Source organism: Delphinus delphis, chromosome 10, assembly GCF_949987515.2.
Source record: "Delphinus delphis chromosome 10, mDelDel1.2, whole genome shotgun sequence".
Taxonomy (NCBI): domain Eukaryota; kingdom Metazoa; phylum Chordata; class Mammalia; order Artiodactyla; family Delphinidae; genus Delphinus; species Delphinus delphis.
Window position 1 is genome coordinate 21,493,712 of NC_082692.2, and position 20,489 is coordinate 21,514,200.

Here is a 20,489-nt window from a genome sequence, read left to right on the forward strand (position 1 = left end):
TCCAGCCATCTTGAGTTTAAAGAAGCTGTTTATTTCACAGCTTTGTTTCCCTGTTGTCAGGAGTTCATTGTCTACAAAAACCATACTAAGCAATTTTATTCCTGACCTCTCTCAGCACTTAATATCTGTATCTAGGAGGCTTCAGACAGCCTCATCATGTTTCACAGGGAAAGAAAGGGGTCAAAAATAAATACATTCATTTAAAATAGCATCAAAAGGAATAAAATATTCAGGAATAAATTTAACAAAAGAAGTGCAAAACTTATACTCTGAAAACTACAAAACATTGCTGAAATGAATGGACATCTAAATAAAGAGGAATATATCTCATGTTCATAGACTGGATCTTAAATTAACATTGTTAAGATGGCAATTTTCCTCCAAATCGTTCTACAGATTCAATTCAATTCCCTTCAGAATCCCAACTGACCTTTTTGTGGGAATTGATGACTTGATTTAAAATTCACATGGAATTTCAAGGGACCTGGAATATCCAGAACAATCTTGAAAAGAAGAAAAAAGTAAGAGGACTTGTACTTCTCAATTTCAAAACTAACTACAAGGCAATGATAATCAAGACAGTGTCATAATGGTGTAAGGATAAGCATCTAGATCAAAGGGATAGAACTGAGAGTCCAGAAATAAAGTCATATGTCTGTGGTCAACTGATTTTTTTAAGGGTGCCAAGACCATTCAGTAGGGAAAGAATAGTCTTTTCAACAAATGGTGCTGGGAAAACTATGTAACTACATGCAAAAGAACGAAGTTAGATCCTTACCTCATACAATTTACATAAATTAACTCAAAATGAATCAAAGACATAATGTAAGAGGTAATATTATAAAACTCTTAGAAGGAAACATAGGAGTAAATCTTCATAACCTCAGATTTGGCAGTGGATTCTTAGATATGACAGCAAAAACACAAATAACAAAAAATAATTGATAAATTAGACTTCTTAAAAGTTACAAACTTTTGTGCTTCAAAAGGCACTATCAGGAAAGTGAAAAGACAACACAAAGAATGGAAGAAAATATTTTCAAATCATATATCTGATAAGGGACTTGCATCTAGCTTATACAAAGGACTCTTACAACTCAAGACAAATAACCCATTTAAAAATGGGCAAAGATATAGGGGTTCCACAAGAAATAGAGAAAATGAAAGAGACTGAGAAAATATTTGAAGAGATTATAGTTGAAAACTTCCCTAATATGGGAAAGGAAATAGTTAATCAAGTCCAGGAAGCACAGAGAGTCCCATACAGGATAAATCCAAGGAGAAACACACCAAGACACATATTAATCAAACTGTCAAAAATTAAATACAAAGAAAACATATTAAAAGCAGCAAGGGAAAAACAACAAATAACACACAAGGGAATCCCCATAAGGTTAACAGCTGATCTTTCAGCAGAAACTCTGCAAGCCAGAAGGGACTGGCAGGACATATTTAAAGTGATGAAGGAGAAAAACCTACAACCAAAATTACTCTACCCAGCAAGGATCTCATTCAGATTTGATGGAGAAATTAAAACCTTTACAGACAAGCAAAAGCTAAGAGAGTTCAGCACCACCAAACCAGCTTTACAACAAAGGCTAAAGGACCTTCTCTAGGCAAGAAACACAAGAGAAGGAAAAGACCTACAATAACAAACCCAAAACAATTAAGAAAATGGGAATAGGAACATACATATCGATAATCACCTTAAATGTAAATGGACTAAATGCTCCCACCAAAAGACACAGACTGGTTGAATGGATACAAAAGCAAGGCCCATATATATGCTGTCTACAAGAGACCCATTTCAGACCTAGAGACACATACAGACTGAAAGTGAGGGGATGGAAAAAGATATTCCATGCAAATGGAAACCAAAAGAAAGCTGGAGTAGCAATTCTCATATCAGACAAAATAGACTTTAAAATAAAGACTATTACACGAGACAAAGAAGGACACTACATAATGATCAATGGATCGATTCAAGAAGGAGATATAACAATTGTAAATATTTATGGACCCAACATAGGAGCACCTCAATACATAAGGCAAATACTGACAGCCATAAAAGGGGAAATCGACAGTAACACATTCATAGTAGGGGACTTTAACACCCCACTTTCACCAATGGACAGATCATCCAAAATGAAAATAAATAAGGAAACACAAGCTTTAAATGATACATTAAACAAGATGGACTTAATTGATATTTATAGGACATTCCATCCAAAAAAAGCAGAATACACATTTTTCTCAAGTGCTCATGGAACATTCTCCAGGATAGATCATATCATGGGTCACAAATCAAGCCTTGGTAAATTTAAGAAAATTGAAATTCTATCAAGTATCTTTTCTGACCACAATGCTATAAGACTAGATATCAGTTACAGGAAAAGATCTGTAAAAAATACAAACACATGGAGGCTAAACAATACACTACTTAATAACGAAGTGATCACTGACGAAATCAAAGAGGAAATCAAAAAATACCTAGAAACAAATGACAATGGAGACACGACGACCCAAAACCTACAGGATGCAGCAAAAGCAGTTCTAAGAGGGAAGTTTATAGCAAAAAATTCCTACCTTAAGAAAGAGGAAACACCTCGAATAAACAACCTAACCTTGCACCTAAAGCAATTAGAGAAAGAAGAACAAAAAAACCCCAAAATTAGCAGAAGGAAAGACATCATAAAGATCAGATCAGAAATAAATGAAAAAGAAATGAAGGAAACGATAGCAAAGATCAATAAAACTAAAAGCTGGTTCTTTGAGAAGATAAACAAAATTGATAAACCATTAGCCAGACTCATCAAGAAAAAAAGGGAGAAGACTCAAATCAATAGAATTAGAAATGAAAAAGGAGAAGTAAAAACTGACACTGCAGAAATACAAAAGATCATGAGAGATTACTACAAGCAACTCTATGCCAATAAAATGGACAACCTGGAAGAAATGGACAAATTCTTAGAAAAGCACAACCTGCCAAGACTGAATCAGGAAGAAATAGAAAATATGAACAGACCAATCACAAGCATTGAAATTGAAACTGTGATTAAAAATCTTCCAACAAACAAAAGCCCAGGACCAGATGGCTTCACAGGTGAATTCTATCAAACATTTAGAGAAGAGCTAACACCTATCCTTCTCAAACTCTTCCAAAATATAGCAGAGGGAGGAACACTCTCAAACTCATTCTACGAGGCCACCATCACCCTGATGCCAAAACCAGACAAGGATGTCACAAAGAAAGAAAACTACAGGCCAATATCACTGATGAACATAGATGCAAAAATCCTCAACAAAATACTAGTAAACAGAATCCAACAGCACATTAAAAGGATCATACACCATGATCAAATGGGGTTTATTCCAGGAATGCAAGAATTCTTCAATATATGCAAATCAATCAACATGATACACCATATTAACAAATTGAAGGAGAAAAACCATATGATCATCTCAGTAGATGCAGAGGAAGCTTTCGACAATATTCAACACCATTTATGATAAAAACCCTGCAGAAAGTATGCATAGAGGGAACTTTCCTCAACATAATAAAAGCCATATATGACAAACCCACAGCCAGCATCGTCCTCAATGGTGAAAAACTGAAAGCATTTCCACTAAGATCAGGAACAAGACAAGGTTGCCCACTCTCACCACTCTTATTCAACATAGTTCTGGAAGTTTTAGCCACAGCAATCAGAGAAGAAAAGAAAATAAAAGGAATCCAAATCGGAAAAGAAGAAGTAAAGCTGTCACTGTTTGCAGATGACATGATACTCTACATAGAGAATCCAAAAGATGCTACCAGAAAACTACTAGAGCTAATCAATGAATTTGGTAAAGTAGCAGGATACAAAATTAATGCACAGAAATCTCTGGCATTCCTATATACTAGTGATGAAAAATCTCAAAGTGAACTCAATAAAACACTCCCACTTACCATTGCAACAAAAATAATAAAATATCTAGGAATAAACCTACCTAAGGAGACAAAAGACCTGTATGTAGAAAATTATAAGACACTGATGAAAGAGATTAAAGATGATACAAATAGATGGAGAGATATACCATGTTCTTGGATTGGAAGAATCAACATTGTGAAAATGACTCTACTACCCAAAGCAATCTACAGATTTAATGCAATCCCTCTCAAACTACCACTGGCATTTTTCACAGAACTAGAACAAAAAATTTCACAATTTGTATGGAAACACAAAAGACCCCGAATAGCCAAAGCAATCTTGAGAACGAAAAACGGAGCTGGAGGAGTCAGGCTCCCTGACTTCAGACTATACTACAAAGCTACAGTAATCAAGACAGTATGGTACTGGCACAAAAACAGAAATATAGATCAATGGAACAGGATAGAAAGCCCAGAGATAAACACATGCACATATGGTCACCTTATCTTTGATAAAGGAGGCAGGAATGTACAGTGGCGAAAGGACAGCCTCTTCAATAAGGTGCTGGGAAAACTGGACAGGTACATGTAAAAGTATGAGATTAGATCACTCCCTAACACCATACACAAAAATAAGCTCAAAATGGATTAAAGACCTAAATGTAAGGCCAGAAACTACCAAACTCTTAGAGGGAAACATAGGCAGAACACTCTATGACATAAATCACAGCAAGACCCTTTTTGACCCACTTCCCAGAGAAATGGAAATAAAAACAAAAATAAACAAATGGGACCTAATGAAACTTCAAAGCTTTTGCACAGCAAAGGAAACCATAAACAAGACCAAAAGACAACCCTCAGAATGGGAGAAAATGTTTGCAAATGAAGCAACTGACAAAGGATTAATCTCCAAAATTTACAAGCAGCTCATTCAGCTCAATAACAGAAAAACAAACAAGCCAATCCAAAAATGGGCAGAAGACCTGAATAGACATTTCTCCAAAGAAGATATACAGACTGCCAACAAACACATGCAAGAATGCTCAACATCATTAATCATTAGAGAAATGCAAATCAAAACTACAATGAGATATCATCTTACACCAGTCAGAATGGCCATCATCAAAAAATCTAGAAACAATAAATGCTGGAGAGGGTGTGGAGAAAAGGGAACACTCTTGCACTGCTGGTGGGAATGTGAATTGGTACAGCCACTATGGAGAACAGTATGGAGGTTCCTTAAAAAACTAAAAATAGAACTACCATATGACCCAGCAATCCCACTACTGGGCATATACCCTGAGCAAACCATAATTGAAAAAGAGTCATGTACCAAAATGTTCATTGCAGCTCTATTTACAATAGTCAGGAGATGGAAACAACCTAAGTGTCCATCATCGGATGAATGGATAAAGAAGATGTGGCACATATATACAATGGGATATTACTCAACCATAAAAAGAAATGAAATTGAGCTATTTGTAATGAGGTGGATGGACCTAGAGTCTGTCATACAGAGTGAAGTAAGTCAGAAAGAGAAAGACAAATACCGTATGCTAACACATATATATGGAATTTAAGAAAAAAATATGTCATGAAGAACCTAGGGGTAAGACAGGAATAAAGACACAGACCTACTAGAGAATGGACTTGAGGATATGGGGAGGGGGAAGGGTAAGATGTGACAAAGTGAGAGAGTGGCATGGACATATATACACTACCAAACGTAAAATAGATAGCTAGTGGGAAGCAGCCGCATAGCACAGGGAGATCAGCTCAGTGCTTTGTGACCACCTAGAGGGGTAGGATAGGGAGGGTGGGAGGGAGGGAGATGCAAGAGGGAAGAGAGATGGGAACATATGTATATGTATAACTGATTCACTTTGTTATAAAGCAGAAACTAGCACACCACTGTAAAACAATTATACTCCAATAAAGAAGTAAAAAAAAAAAATGGGTTAAGAACATGAATAGACATTTCTCCAAGAAAGATATACAAATGGCCAATAAGCACATGAGAAAAAAATGCTGTAATTAGTCATCTGGGAAATGCAAATTAAAACCACAATGAGATACTACTTCACACCTTCTAGGATGGTTTGAATGAAAATGACATATAATAGCAAGTGTTGGGAAAGAATGGAGAATTCAGAACCGTCATACACTGCTGGTGGGAAGGAAAATCATGCGTCCACGTTGGAAAACAGTCTAGCAGTGCCTGGAACAATGAAACATAGCTTTACCGTGTGACCCAGCAATTCCACTCCTAGGTATATAAACCAGAAAAAGGAAAATATATAAATAAATAATAATGATAATAAAACTCAAGTTATTTTGAAGTATGTACAGTGAAAACTAAAATCTCTCTCCAGTCTATGTGCTCAGCTATTTAATTTCTATCCACAGTAGCAAACTGAAACCAGGTCTCATACAATCTTCCAGAGTTAAAATATATGTATGCACTTAAGCTCTATTTTTTAAAAATCATTGCTGTTACATATAATTCTTAAGTGAATGTTAGAGTTTGTTCCAGTTTGCGGGGGATATCTCACGAACCTCCACCAGAGGCTGGCAGAGTGGAAGCTGATCTCATTCCAACAATCCATCAAATAAGGAGTCCTTCCAGTTCTGAGGATAAAGTGTTACTTGGCAATATGGTTACAACAGCATGATAGTCACCCAAATGACAACAAAGAATAGGAAACACTGACTGCAAATACTCTTTCTGATACATGATTCAGTCTTTCCGGTATGTGATTTGCTTTTATGAGACCTAAGTTTCAGCACAGCTGTTTACTTTTATAAGAAAACACCTTGTCGTGTAGTCGTGGCCGAGTGGTTAAGGTGATGGACTAGAAATCCATTGGGGTCTCCCTGCGCAGGTTCAAATCCTGCCGACTACGTGGTAGTTAGCTGAATTAGTTCCTTAAGGCTGTACATTTTGACAAATCCTGGAGTTGCTAGCCCAAAGACAAAACATGAATTCTAACCAAGATGCAGGTGGTTACTAAACTCGCCAGTTTATGATCCTGCAATTAACTTACCCATGATGGGGCTCCATCGTGCTGGCCAGAAAAAAGAAGTCATAATTACTGTATTTTCCAGTAGGCTTGACCTGTATCCTAATATATTTTCTTTCCTCCCAAGAAGAGTCCTAGCTTCAGAGATACCTTGCTGTTTCCTGCTATCAAAATCCTACTTGCTTCTCCATGGAATTTTACCTTTTCAGGGATTTCCTTTCTCATATATAACTGTATCCTTTATATGTCTCAACACACTCATAGTTTCATGTCTGAGTGAGGTTGATCTACAACTCCAGGCTTGCTTCACACAACTCCAGCCCGTTTATGGGGTAAATAAAGTGCCAGAAGTAAATGCTATTTGAAGACAGCAAAATTCTTTGCCCCCATGTGACTGGAAAACTGTATCTACCAAAAAGCAGTAATCAACTGATATAAAGTTTATTTTCCTTCCCTATTAAGAATTTTAGGGCTTCCCTGGTGGCGCAGTGGTTGAGAGTCCGCCTGCCGATGCAGGGGACACGGGCTCGTGCACCGGTCTGGGAAGATCCCTACATGCCGCGGAGCGACTAGGCCCATGAGCCATGGCCGCTGAGCCTGCGTGTCCGGAGCCTGTGCTCGGGAACGGGAGAGGCCACAACAGTGAGAGGCCCGCGTACCGGAAAAAAAAAAAAAAAAAAAGAATTTTAATATTTACACTAATCAAACATAATAATCATGATATGAAGCTCTAATGATTTTGAGGTTATATGCAATGAATAAAATCTATCTTCTATCTGTGTGCTGTGGCTGTTTAATTTCTCCACAGTGAAATGAATTTTTGTATAACCTTCCAGAGTTATATGTGTGTATAGTGTTCAATCCACTCTTTATTTTTAAATGAATGGTAGCAAACTTATATTCAGTGATGGTCTTGGTTTTTTCTCTCCCTTAAACATATATTCTGACATGTACATAATATGCCCAACTGAATTTTTGACAACAGTACAAAAAAAATTCACTGGAGGAGGGATAGCCTTTTCAACAAATGGACATCCATAGGTAAAAACAAAAACCCACGTTGATCTAAACCTCATTGCGTATACAAAACTTAAAATAAATCAAAACTTAAATGTAAACTATAAAACTTCTAGAGAATGACATAGGAGATCTTCAGGATCTTAGTCCTTAGACTTGATACAAAAGCCCAGTCCTTAAAAGGAAAACAGATAAATTAGACCTCATCAAAATTAAAAACTTTTACTCTTCAAAAGACACTATTAAGAGGTTGAAAAAAACAAGCTACAAATTGGGAGAAAATATTCGCAAACCACATATCTGACAAAGGACAATATCTAGAAAATGCACAAGAATTCTCAAAACTCAGCAGATTAAAACAACAACAACAAAAACCCTAACAATCCAATTAGAACATGGATAAAACACATGAGATATTGCACTGTTGGGGATATACAGATGGCAAATCAGCGCATGACTAGGAACATGCGCAGGGAGTTTGGCTCAGCTTTATAAAATTGACTCTAGCAATGTCATAGTCCCTGGCCATAATGATCTTACAGCTTTCCCACATACCCTTTTTCAGGTCTTGGCTCAAAACTTTCCATTTCCTAGAAAATGACTGATGCTCAGCTGCATAGGCCAAATGAACCTCTTTGGAGGTGGCTACTGTGTTCTGTTAATGCTGGCGGGAGAATACTGGCAGTCGATACAGAGGTAGAAATGAGGGCCCCCTTCTCCCCCCACAAAATTGTCTTGGGCTGTCAACACTGGCTCTGCAGTTTCTGTGGCAGAGAATAGGGAAAAGAACAGAAACTCTGAGAATCAACTGGAGAAGGCGAGCAGCCTGCAGAATTCAGAAGAGAATCAAAAAGAATGAAGGACAGCTCAAGGAGGAAACCAGTCAGCATCTTCTGAGGTTTGACTTCTTGCTGCTACAAACCACGCTTGCCTCAGGGGAAACTTGTCCCGAGGTCATGGAAAAATCCGCATTTCAGAAAAGGGACTTGTCCCTACCCTTGGGAGATTTCATTTCCAGTTTGGGGCCTTGGCAACCTGTTGAGTCGCTGGGGCCTTCTATCTTAATTCCTAAGTCTCTCCGTTTCCGAGCGATGAGAACACGTTCAAACGAACCTTCCATATGAGGAGACCTTTGAAAGTGGAGAGCGAAGTGTTGAGGACTCCATATCGAGTTATGGAGAGGAGGAATTGCAGTTGGCCCTGAATCCCACAAGAAGGGGGAACTTGGAAAAAGGGAGGCTTACTTTGGAGTCTCCAATAATAGAGAGCAGCAGAGCAAGTGAAACCTGCGCAGACACAGGAGGAGGGGGGAAACTAAAGCTGAAACAGAGATATTGTCCACTTTTGCCTGATAGATAGGAGTGCGTACTTGGAAGGAGGGAAAAGAAGAAAGGTAGTCAGTTTCAGGACCAAGAAGAAATCCTGAGGCAAGGGCTTTGGTTGAGGAAGAACCTGACTCTTGAAAGGTTTTATAAGGCTCTGCTGGGTTCTAGTTCTGGAAATCTGACATTGTAGCCATCATTGTTCCCTACCTAGCTATCATAATTCCCAATCCAAGGGGAATGATTGGCATCCACTTGAAGAAAGGGTTGAAGATTTGTGAAGACCTCAAACTAGAGGTGGTGTGGTATTAATATTTTGAGAATGACATGACTGTAAGGGTGGGAAATAAAGTGAAAAGTGTAGAGGAGGCGGATGAAGAAAAATAGTGAAAAGAAGGCATTGAAGTGTTGGGAAAGTGGGTAAGAATCAAGAGTGAAAAGTATTTCTCAGCTTTTTGCAGTGAGCAGAGTGGTGCAGCAGGAGCATGCTGGGCCCATAATCCAGAGGTCAGTGGATCGAAACCATTCTCTGCCAGACTTGCATGTTTTTCTCAGGTCCGGAGATTTTTTTCCTGATTCCTACACCTACTGAAACATCCACAAAGCAGAAATGGCAGTCAAAAGAAAGCCACCGGAGACAATCTCACAACCATTCTCATCCTCTCATCTTCCTGGGGCAGGAGTATCTCATTTTCTCTGCTCCAACTATCTTCAAAGCCCACAGAATGATGGCAAATGCTACCCAATCTTACTTGTCTTCCACCTCAACTGCTTACTCCCTCACTGCTTGCTTGGCTCTCACTTAGAGGTGCTCAAAAAATATATGCTGAACCAGAGAAGCCTTACCATGACCACGGCCACACGCATTTCCTCCACTGCTGGTGTTGTGGTCTTTGAATGGGATGAAGTCAAGATAAACTGTGGAAGGAAAGCATTAGACAAAGACCTGGAATGATGGGGAATCTCCGTGTGTTGGGTGGAGGCAGAGGTGGATTAATGTGATTTCACCTTGTCCTAGAGGAAGGGACATGGAGGCGAAAGTGTCCAGTTGGGAAATGCTGGGTAATGGCAGGAGAAGAGGGAGAGGAGCGGAGAGAAGAGGAAAAAGAATGGAAGATGACGAGAAAGGAGACCAGAAGTACAGGACTGGGGCGATGTGGAGTTTGAGAGAGACGGTCTTCACCAACTGAAACAAAAATAATTGCAGGCTCCCGTTTGGTTTCAGGTAAGGGACCAGGAGGGAACTTGACCCTTGAGCCTAGGACTTCCTGACCTCCCGCCATATACCTAAAAGGCATCAAGCAAATACATTATGCTTCAGTCCTCTTCATCAGCTGGGTGTTGCTTCTTCCTCAAATAGAAGCTGGTTTCCCTCTGCACATTTTTGTATAATTCGGGCCTGGGGCTTTTCTCCTGACTACACGGAGATAAAACACACCCCCTTCATACACGTGCAATCATTGATTCCAGGAATAAACTCCCTGAATCAATCTTACCCTAAGTACTCAGCCCGACTTTGATCTACTTTTACCCTGCACTTTCGTGTATTTATCGTCAATAATGCAGAGATCAACAATGACCCACTCAGCTGCCACCGACCCCCCGATCCCCAAGGCCTGGGGTGGAATTAGGAATTACCAAGGCTTCGGAAAGACCCATATATTCCCTCAGATTATGGACCACTGAGTTGATAGAGACGCACACTTTTAAACTGAGCATCTATGATTCAAATCCCTGTTTTTCTTCTTTTGATTTCAGCCTCACCAGATATGACCTACCACCTACCTGGAAGATCGCTGCCCAGTGGAGAATGTCTGGGGACCCAGTAAGTTAAGAATAAGAAAAAAATACAACTTGCAGATCCATCCACAGTCATACCCATAACTGCTTTGGGGCCCCAGTAAAAGCCAGCCAGGTGTAATGTTGTCGTCCCTATCTGACTGGATCACAAAGGAAATGGCTTTATTTAATTTCTTTAGTTGCGTAAGTAGTTTGCTAATTAATACCCAGTTTGGATTCGCGACTTGGTGACCTAGCTATGAGTCTTGACTTTCATTTGTATTTGATCCAAGATTTCGTGGAGTTTCCTTTTGTACATGAACAAAGACGTACATGATTAGAGAAGAGCCCTGATAAGGGTGCGATTCTTTGGACATGGAAATGCTCCTATCAAGTTTTTTCTTTAGGAACATCTGTTTTGTAAGCAAGGTTTTGATTGCAGGAAGCAGGAAGGCATCACCAAAGCCTTGGCTCTTCTAGGGAGAATTACTTAAAAATAATAGTAGTAATTACCTAAACATAATAACAGTAATAAGAAGACCCCACGCTGTTTGGGGCGTAATCAGGTTGCTTCGTGGAGCCTTTCAGCGGCAACCATAAAGAGCCAGGTTGGAGAACAATCCAGTTTCTCTCTGTAAGGCAACAGCATTCTTCCCCAACTGGCTGTCTCAATAGGGAAAGGTGCCGTAGTCGGTAGGATTCGAACCTGCGCGGGGAAACCCCAATGGATTTCTAGTCCATCGCCTTAACCACTCGGCCACGACTACGTAGCAGCTGCTCCCTCTATTAGCATAAGTAGCTGCATGGAACTCCAGCTCTCTTCAAAGGATCAAATTTTCTACCAGAAAGTGTATTCATACTAAGAAAAATTTCTTTTTTTTTTTCAAGAAAAATTTCTTTTTCCTTGACATCATTTAGACAAATATCATGCTATGGCGGCAAATTGGCAAGTAACACTTCCTCCTCAGTCTGGAAGGGCCCCTTATTCTGATGCTCTGCTAGAAGAAACCTAAGCAGGAGACATCCTGAGGGACCAGCTTCCTGATCTGGCAGCTTCTGATGGGGATCCTTGAGATACACACACTCAAAACTGAGACACACTCTAACATTTGTTGCAGAATTATGAGTATAACCACGATTTGAAAAACTTGAAGTGACCATCAGTTTTAAAAATAAATTTTTGGGACATCCATATAGTGGAAGATTCTGAAATTTCTAAAAGATTTCAATCTTTTAGAAAACTCACAACTATTTGATTTGAAGGATTGTCCCACCTATGTCAACACTTTTTTATCTTCCTGCATCCATATGCAAGAATAACTAGGGAACAGACCTCAAATAAAACAGCTCCCCAAACCTTAAAAACGTGAAAATTCATGTTACAAATTTAAAAGACTTATAAAACTGTGCTCAGTGTTCTTTCAAAATGATTTTTAAAAAAGAAAAAAAATACAGTTAAATGCTAGTAAGCAAGAAGGGGTGGAGAAGTCTTCATTAATTCTAACAATCTCTAAATGACATTGATTATTTGAGAAACAAGTTTAAGGTGAATGCTTTCACTGTGGAGTGTATTGAACAAGACAGATGATTAATCCAATTACCACTTGAGGCAAATATCAGCTCTCGAGCAACATCAATAAATAACCAATAAATCAATAAAAGACATTGTTCTGCTATTCACTTACAAAACTTGATGATTACTTTACACTGTAAAAAGCAACAACAACAAAATTAACTCATAATCCTGTAACCCAGAAACCAGCACTAGCAACGTTTTGAAGTATTCCTCCTCTACTCCCAATATTTCATATGCAAAAGTTTTGCATAGTTGAAGTCATGTTCTTTGCATCCTGCTCTTGTCAGTGAACATTATAAACATTTTCCCAGATCAATTACAAAGTGTTCCCAGATTTTGTTTTACTGGCTTTGTAATGATCTATTACACAGATGAAGCAAAAATATTTAAACACTTATCTATTTTTAAATACCTGTTTTTTGCTATCACAATGAGAAATAAAAATAAAGATTTTTATGCAGTACGTGTTTTTCTTTGTTAAGATTAGTTCCTTAAGAGGGTGCTTCTCAGACTTCGGTGGGCATCAGAACCACCTGGAGGGCTTCTTGTTAATACAAATTGCTGGATCTCCCGGCTTCTGCTCTCCCCGCTCCTAGCAAGTTTTCAATTCTGTAGATCTGAATTCAAGCCCAAGAATCTGCATTTCTCACAAGTCCCCAGGTGGTGCACACGCTGCTGCTGGGGACAATAACTTTGATAAGACCGCTCAAGGACAACAAACTTGAAAATAAATTTACTGTGTTAAAGGTTATAAACTCCTTATGAATCTAAATGGAGGTATATAGCAAGCGCCATGGTAGTAAGACCAAATAATATTTGCAAGACTACAGTGAGGGGAGGATTGTTTTTACTGTCCTAAAGAAAAACATGTTTTTTAACTACCAGAGGGACAAATTCCAGCCTCGATTATGGAGGTCACATTCCTTTCGTATCTGAGATTCTCTTTAAATCTACTAGTTTATGCCCTGGGGACGCACTTCCATTGCTGGAACTCAGAGAAAATCCTTGGTTTTGGAGTCCTTGACATTTCCATGAAAAGGAATCTAAGCCAAGTGTCCCCTTCATCATCCCATTCTCATAAACCAGATAGTCTCTGACTCAAGAACCAACCTTATTAATTTAGCTAGATTTATTCTGACATATACATGTTTGCATTTCTTTTTGGCGCTATTCTGCGTTGAGAATGTCTTCCTGCTGAGTTCGGATCCCTGGAAAACCTGTATTCTGAGTTCCTCTCTTTCCCCCGGGCTCCGGAGGCTGAAGGCTTCGTTCGCTTGGGAATTGTCTCGCGTCCTTCACTAGGACAACATAAGTGACCTTCAAAGGAAGGGGTCCGAGACCTCTCCTGCCTTGTCTTTTCCAGTTAGGACAGAAATTGCTCGCCCCCCACCCCGCCCCCTCATTCCGAATTGTCGCCGCAGTCCAATTTTAATCGTTCTTTTGGAAGCATGTCAGTTTGATCCATGGAAGAGATTCCTGATTTAGATTTTAAACCTGAAAGTAAACATAGATGACTCCCCACCCCCACCCCCGCCATTTCTCGCACGTTCCCTTCATTCGAGTTCCTTCTCGCATTGGTATTTGCGACTGGAGGTTGTTTAGAGCTCACTCTAAACTCAAAGCTCCCCTTCAGCAGGTTCCCGAGAATTAGGTGTGATCGTGCGTGTCCAAGATTATCACCGGCTTTTGGACAAGCTCCAGCGTCTAAGAAGTTCGAGTCGCTTGTCTAGGAGCATTTTATTGAATTACATCACCAGCTGGCTCTTGATTTGCTCTAGATGAGCTCATTCATTCTCGAGGGAGTGGCCTGGACAGGGCTAAGAAACTTTTTGTTGCCAGACCTACTGTTGGGGAACGTGCCACATATCCACCACTAGTTTTCACTTTAGCCCACTAAACAGTCAGTAAGTTGGTAGTTGTGGCCGAGTGGTTAAGGTGATGGACTTGAAATCCATTGAGAGTTTCCTGCACAAGTTCGAATCCTGTTGACTAAGATTTTACCAGGAACTCTGCGTGGTTAAACACGCCTGAAAGAACATTGCAGTCCCTCTTGCTACTATAAAAGCACAGTGATATTCTCCTACTGTTGATTCGTCACTATGGTCAACCAAAGGGCTGTCGGGTTTCATAAAAAGTAGCGAGACGGACCATTTTTGTTGAACACTTAAGATGTGATATAAACAAGAGCTCCATAATATTTATATCTCCATTTGGTATTTAAACTGTGTGATGGCAATAAATGTATGCAGTAAAGATAGAGTTACAGTTGCAGAGTAGAGGCGTTTTTTGCATTTTCATCTAGGAAAGAAAATTTATGTATCAATAAATACAAGAAAGATAAAGCAAACTTCAATTCTGACCAAACTAAAAGTGATCTGTGCAGTATATGAATGACGGAGCATGGAGAGTAGATTCCACATACTGTGAAGGTCGAAGGGCTGTAATGAGACCATAAGCAGTGTTTTCCCAGTACAGCATTTGCAAAAAACAAACAAACAGGGGTGCATAGTGTTTCACAGTTAGTGGCACTGTGAGAGAGAAAACCAACACTCTCTGGTTTTGAACAATGAAATATGTTTACATGTGGAAGCAGGAACTTCACAGAACTCATTTATTATGAAGGAGAATCTACATATGAATGTTTGGATAAGCAACTTACACATGGGCAATGTTAAGAAGAAGCAGACAGTGAATAAGATCAGTGTATGGGGGGAGAATCTTCATTGTGAGCACACTTGGAGTTAGTGATATGTGTTGGTTGTGAGAAAAAATTTTTGCTTAAAAGTTCCACACACAACCTGACTATTTGTGTGTGTGGGGGGGGGGGGAATCTTCCCAGCCCCTAGTCCATGTGAAATGCCTGCAAATTTCTAATTCAGGAAAACAAAACAAAACAACTCACACTTCATCCAAGACAAATACTATACTAAAAAAAAAAAAAATTTCCTGAGACCTGGGCAAAACAGTACAAGAACAAATGAAGAAAGGAAAACTTATATACAAAGAATGTAATTAGTAAAGAAATCATTCATTAGCATAAGTCACTCATTTTATCTGAGAAAAAGGGATGTTTGGTGTTTTGTGCATGGCACAATGACCAGATGAATATTGCAATGAAAATATCATTATGGATTCCCCCCCAATTTTAACTTGAAGCGTGTTAAATCTGTAGATATTTTTTAAATGTAATAATGAGTCTTGCATGACCTTTTACTTAGAGTCACCTACTTTAAGATATTCCATATTTAGATCTGCGCCCCCCCCCCCCCGCCCCACCGTGTCTGTGGTGTCTGTCTGTATTTAGTATATATAAAGCACTTATATATACTGGGTTCAGTGGCCTTGTGGATGGGGTGGAGTGCGTCAGAAATTGTGCAGGTAGAGGTCATGGGCAGAAGAGAAATTTGCTATTAACTGTATATTATCCAATACTATTAGATTTATTTATTTCCCGTATTTGAAATATTGAACAATTTCAAATATTCTTTTTAATGTGCACAGAAAATAAACTTTATTAAAAGAGCATTATTGCTTTTTATTAGAGTTGGTTTTCTAGTCGCAGCAGAGTGCAGGGGTTTTGTTATCTTCCACCTGTACTTAACTTACTTCTGATACTTCTTTTATTCCTTATAAAATGAATTCCGTTAAACCAGAATGGAATTCCACTTCTGCCTCCTCACTCAGATACAGATATGTTTGGACTCACAGGAGCTCACAGGAGATATTAGAGGCAAAATTGATAGCGGTCTTTTAGGTGGACAGTATTTTCCGGGGGAAAACAAGTGATACTAAAGGACGAAGCAGGTTCCACCGAGACTTGAACTCGGATCGCTGGATTCAGAGTCCAGAGTGCTAACCATTACACCATGGAACCGCACACGAAGCGCTTCACCTCATAATTGTCCATGATATGTCTTAGTAGCTCTACTGAAATCATTTAGCTTAAACAATCAAAATTTTTAGTCTACGTCCACTCAGGTCACTTTCGAAGAAAATCCTAGGGGATTTAATTTTATTTATTTTTACTTTTCATCCTATTTTTTGCCAAGGAACCCATAGTGTCTGCCCCCTACCATTAATTCAGAAACTTGGCGATCCTAGCCCTCGCTTTCTTCATTAAGAAAAACAGAGTGAGCAGTTCTTATATACACCAGCACTGAACTGAACGTCTTATATCCATTATATGATTTAATACTTAAAACCTCGCTGAAACTTTTTTAGTCTTTATATAGACGGGAAAACTGAGCCTTAGAAATTTCAAGTCTTTTATCTGCACCTCTGCTCAATTTCAGCCATGTGCTATTTTTCCCCACAGAGATTATGTAGTGATCAGGTCCATTGCCTCTAGGAAAACAAGCTTTAATGTGTTAATTTCTGGCACATTCACAGAAGAAACCTTGAGAAAAGCTATGTTTTCGAGAAAATGGAAAAGGTGTGCTTGAAGAAAAAGTCTGAATTTTGTCACCTGTAGCGATCTGTAAGGGACGCGATATTTCAGGATCAGAGACTCATCATACTCGCCTTCATCGAGAAGAAGGTGCCCAGTGAAGGCTGCCAAATTGTACTAAAGACTTTGTGGGGTGTTTTTGTTTGTTTTACTGCTATTCCATAGACACCTTTTTCTTAGACCCAGCGCGCTTCCTTAAACACTAGGTTTCTTGGGCGGTGTCGGTGGATCCCTCCGTGTCTACGCAGCCAATAGAGCCCCTGACTCCCTTTCAGCTCTCCTGGCTTCTCGCCTCCTTTCGGCTGCACTCACCGAGGCCTCCCAGCAGCAAGTTTCTGTTGAGATTTCCACAGAGCTTTAGCTGAGTTGCGCTTTGGCATTTGTGTTGGTGGAATTCTGGGGACGCTGGCTCCTTTCCCAGCACTCGTCCCAGTGGATGTGTATATAGGCATTCTCCTACGACTGCATAATGACTTCTAACTCCATGGAAGGACATCTGCCCCCTTAAATGAGGCGGCGCAGTGACTACCCGGGGAAAACAAATGTCCGCCCTCAGGACTGTTCTGAGAGTTCAGTGACAGAGGCCTCTGCGATGGCAGCGAGAACGTCGCCACGTACGGCCCTCCGCCTCTCACTCACAGCAGATTCCTGCTGTCTGGTGCACTCGCCCACGCGGCGGAAGATAACAGAATGGAACTCTCCTGCTAACTGAGATGAACAAAATTGCAAAGAGGGCCCACTTCTCCTTCCAGCAGTCTCAGTGTTTACAAACAAACACACGAGGATCTTGCAAAACATCAACCCCGTGTAAAACCCTTATAGTGCGGACCTTCTAAAGGCTATAGGAACTTGTACCAGACCCTGAGTTGTGTTCTCCCAACACAACTGCATATGATCTTCAGCGCGTGAATAAAGTATTATCCTGTAACTCACAAGAGCACAGAACAAAAACCATAGCCAAAGGAAATAATTTTAAAGGGAATGTAGAACTAACGCTTGCAGAGTCCAGAGATAAAACCTCCCCACCTTTCCTAAATAAGCCATTCTTTCAGGCCGGGTGATAGACGATGTCACCTCTTTGTCTAGGGCTACTATATATATATATATATATATATATATATATATATGTGTGTGTGTGTGTGTGTGTGTGTGTGTGTGTGTGTGTGTGTGTATCAGAAAATCAGGAAGAAGGAATGGGATAAGAAGAAATTAGAAATGAAACAAAGAATTCAAACAGATTTTTTTAAGTTCTTATTGTGGAAAAAAGTCATTAGATTAGCACCTGTTTCAAATCATTTGTTTAGCTAGTTTTACTGAATTCCTGTGAAGGATCGGATGCTGTGCAAGGTGCTGGAGGCATAAAGATAAACAAGATAAGCGCGCAACCCCTGTCCTTGTGGAGATGCGTATCTACTAGGAAGGGAGCTCTATCAACGTGTACATAAAACAAAGCCTAGCCAGGAATAGGTTGGAGAAAGCGCTTGTAACGCAGAGTAATGGCACAGGTATGATGGAAAGCTAAAATACAAATAAAATGGAATTTGGTTTGCACAAGAATTAATACTGCTATTCTGCAGAAAGTGCTGGTCCATGATCTTCCATACACAAAATGCACAATAAGAGTGCAGCACATGGATCCTAATTGTAAAAGATGGAGTGGTTTATCTTGGGCAGCAACAATATAGTAATATATAAAAGAGCAAATAAAGAATAAGCTCCATAATGGACTTAGAATTATGGCTCAGACAAGCCCCATTGCTGTTTACTTTTAGGGGGACATGCCAGCATCAGTATGTGAATGTGAAAACCAAGTAGGGCACTGCTGGTGAACATAGGAGCTTCTGGTGGGGCTTGTATCCTTAATATATTGGTGAGCATTGGTTGCCATGAGGGAAAAAGGCATTGAGCCCATGTAGAAAAGCTGCTTGTACTAGTTAAAAAGAAATTGCTTGGGGCCTCATGGCCACCAAAAGGCATTTAATGCATTTTTCAAAATCAGAAAATTAAGTTGGCATTTTCCTCTCTCTCCCTTTAATAGATTGTGAAGTTATTAGGGAAGACTTCTAAAACCTTTGTTTGTTTAGCAACCCATGGCAAATGGAATGGAAACTTAGGCACTCTCTCACACCAAGATGAACCTAGACACAAAACACAGCACTTAGCAAACCATACCAGGGAATTCACAAAATTATTGAAGACTCTATGACTTAGGCTAAGAGTTTCTCCTTTATATCATGTGGTCTAATTGTAACTATTAAAAAATGAAATCACTCAAGTAAAATTAGGCATAAACCTGCTAAAGAAACATCTTTAAATTCAGGCTCCATGATTCATTAGCCCCAATATTGTAATTTACGAGGCAAAGTTACACACATGCCTGAGGCTGAGATTCTAGTCAAACCAGTTCTGAGTGCCCCTCTCATCTCAGAGTGGTTGGTTATGGGACGTGGGTTCCTGACTATGCAGTTTTGAGAAGCCAGAGTCAGACATCTCTAGGTCAGGACCAGTGGATGGAACCAGGTTCATTTTTAAGCACAGGGTGATCAGAATCTGCACTGCAGCTTATCCTCAGTCTTTATCCAGAGTTTCCCATGAGACAAATTATGTTTGAATTACATTTTCCTCATTTCTTTTGAGGAAGGAAACATGTAAATTTCTAAGAAGCAGCATGTCCCTAAAGTCTCAATGGATATTCTAAAGCTTGTATAAATTAAATATATGTTTTTCCCGAGGCTTTTCTTGTTGCAGTTGTCCAATTGGAGGGAGCACCTGGTATCTCCAAGTCCTAGCTGTTAAATAAATCATGCTCTATGCAGAATTTCTTGTTTCTGGAAGTTTAAGAAATGGAGAAGAAAATCCAGAAATTGATGGAAGTACAAAGAGAAATATAAAAATCACAGTCATGGTGGGATAGTTTTGCACAATACACCTCTCTGAAAAACTAATTAAAAGCACACATGAAAAAATAGCCATAAGACAAAGGAATGCAATTCATATAATACACATACATATATAAGGAACAGTGCACATACCAACTTCTGGATTCCAACTTTTTCCAAACACACATGGAATTATCTCAAACTTGACATTTTACCAGACCACAAAGCAAGTCTCCAAAAACATAACAAGGTTAGATACATGCTATTATTTCAGAAAATAAAATTGTGCCAAAAATCAAAACACAAAAGTTAAAATTTGTATTTGTTTACAAAATAAATATGCTTCTAAATAATTTATGGTTTAAAGACCAAATGTCAATCAAAATTAGGAACTATTTTACATAGCATTGTAAGTCAACTATACTTCAATAAAAATATTGACAAAAAAAGAAAGAAATTAGGAACCATTCCGAAATAAATGATAATAAAATAGTATATGTCAAGACGTATACTGTGCAGCTAGAAGGGTACTTAGAGGG

The 20,489-nt window shown here is 39.3% G+C and overlaps 3 non-coding genes across 3 annotated transcripts; 1 reads left to right on the forward strand and 2 right to left on the reverse strand.

Annotated features, from left to right (window-relative positions):
* The first annotated feature begins 6,731 nt into the window (after positions 1-6,731).
* Positions 6,732-6,813, forward strand: TRNAS-AGA (transfer RNA serine (anticodon AGA)). The gene has a single exon. It is a non-coding gene; the product is annotated as a tRNA-Ser (tRNA).
* Positions 6,814-11,733: 4,920 nt separating this feature from the next.
* On the reverse strand, positions 11,734-11,815 carry TRNAS-AGA (transfer RNA serine (anticodon AGA)). The gene has a single exon. It is a non-coding gene; the product is annotated as a tRNA-Ser (tRNA).
* A 4,611-nt stretch (positions 11,816-16,426) lies between these two features.
* Positions 16,427-16,498, reverse strand: TRNAQ-CUG (transfer RNA glutamine (anticodon CUG)). The gene has a single exon. It is a non-coding gene; the product is annotated as a tRNA-Gln (tRNA).
* Between the last annotated feature and the right edge of the window lie 3,991 nt (positions 16,499-20,489).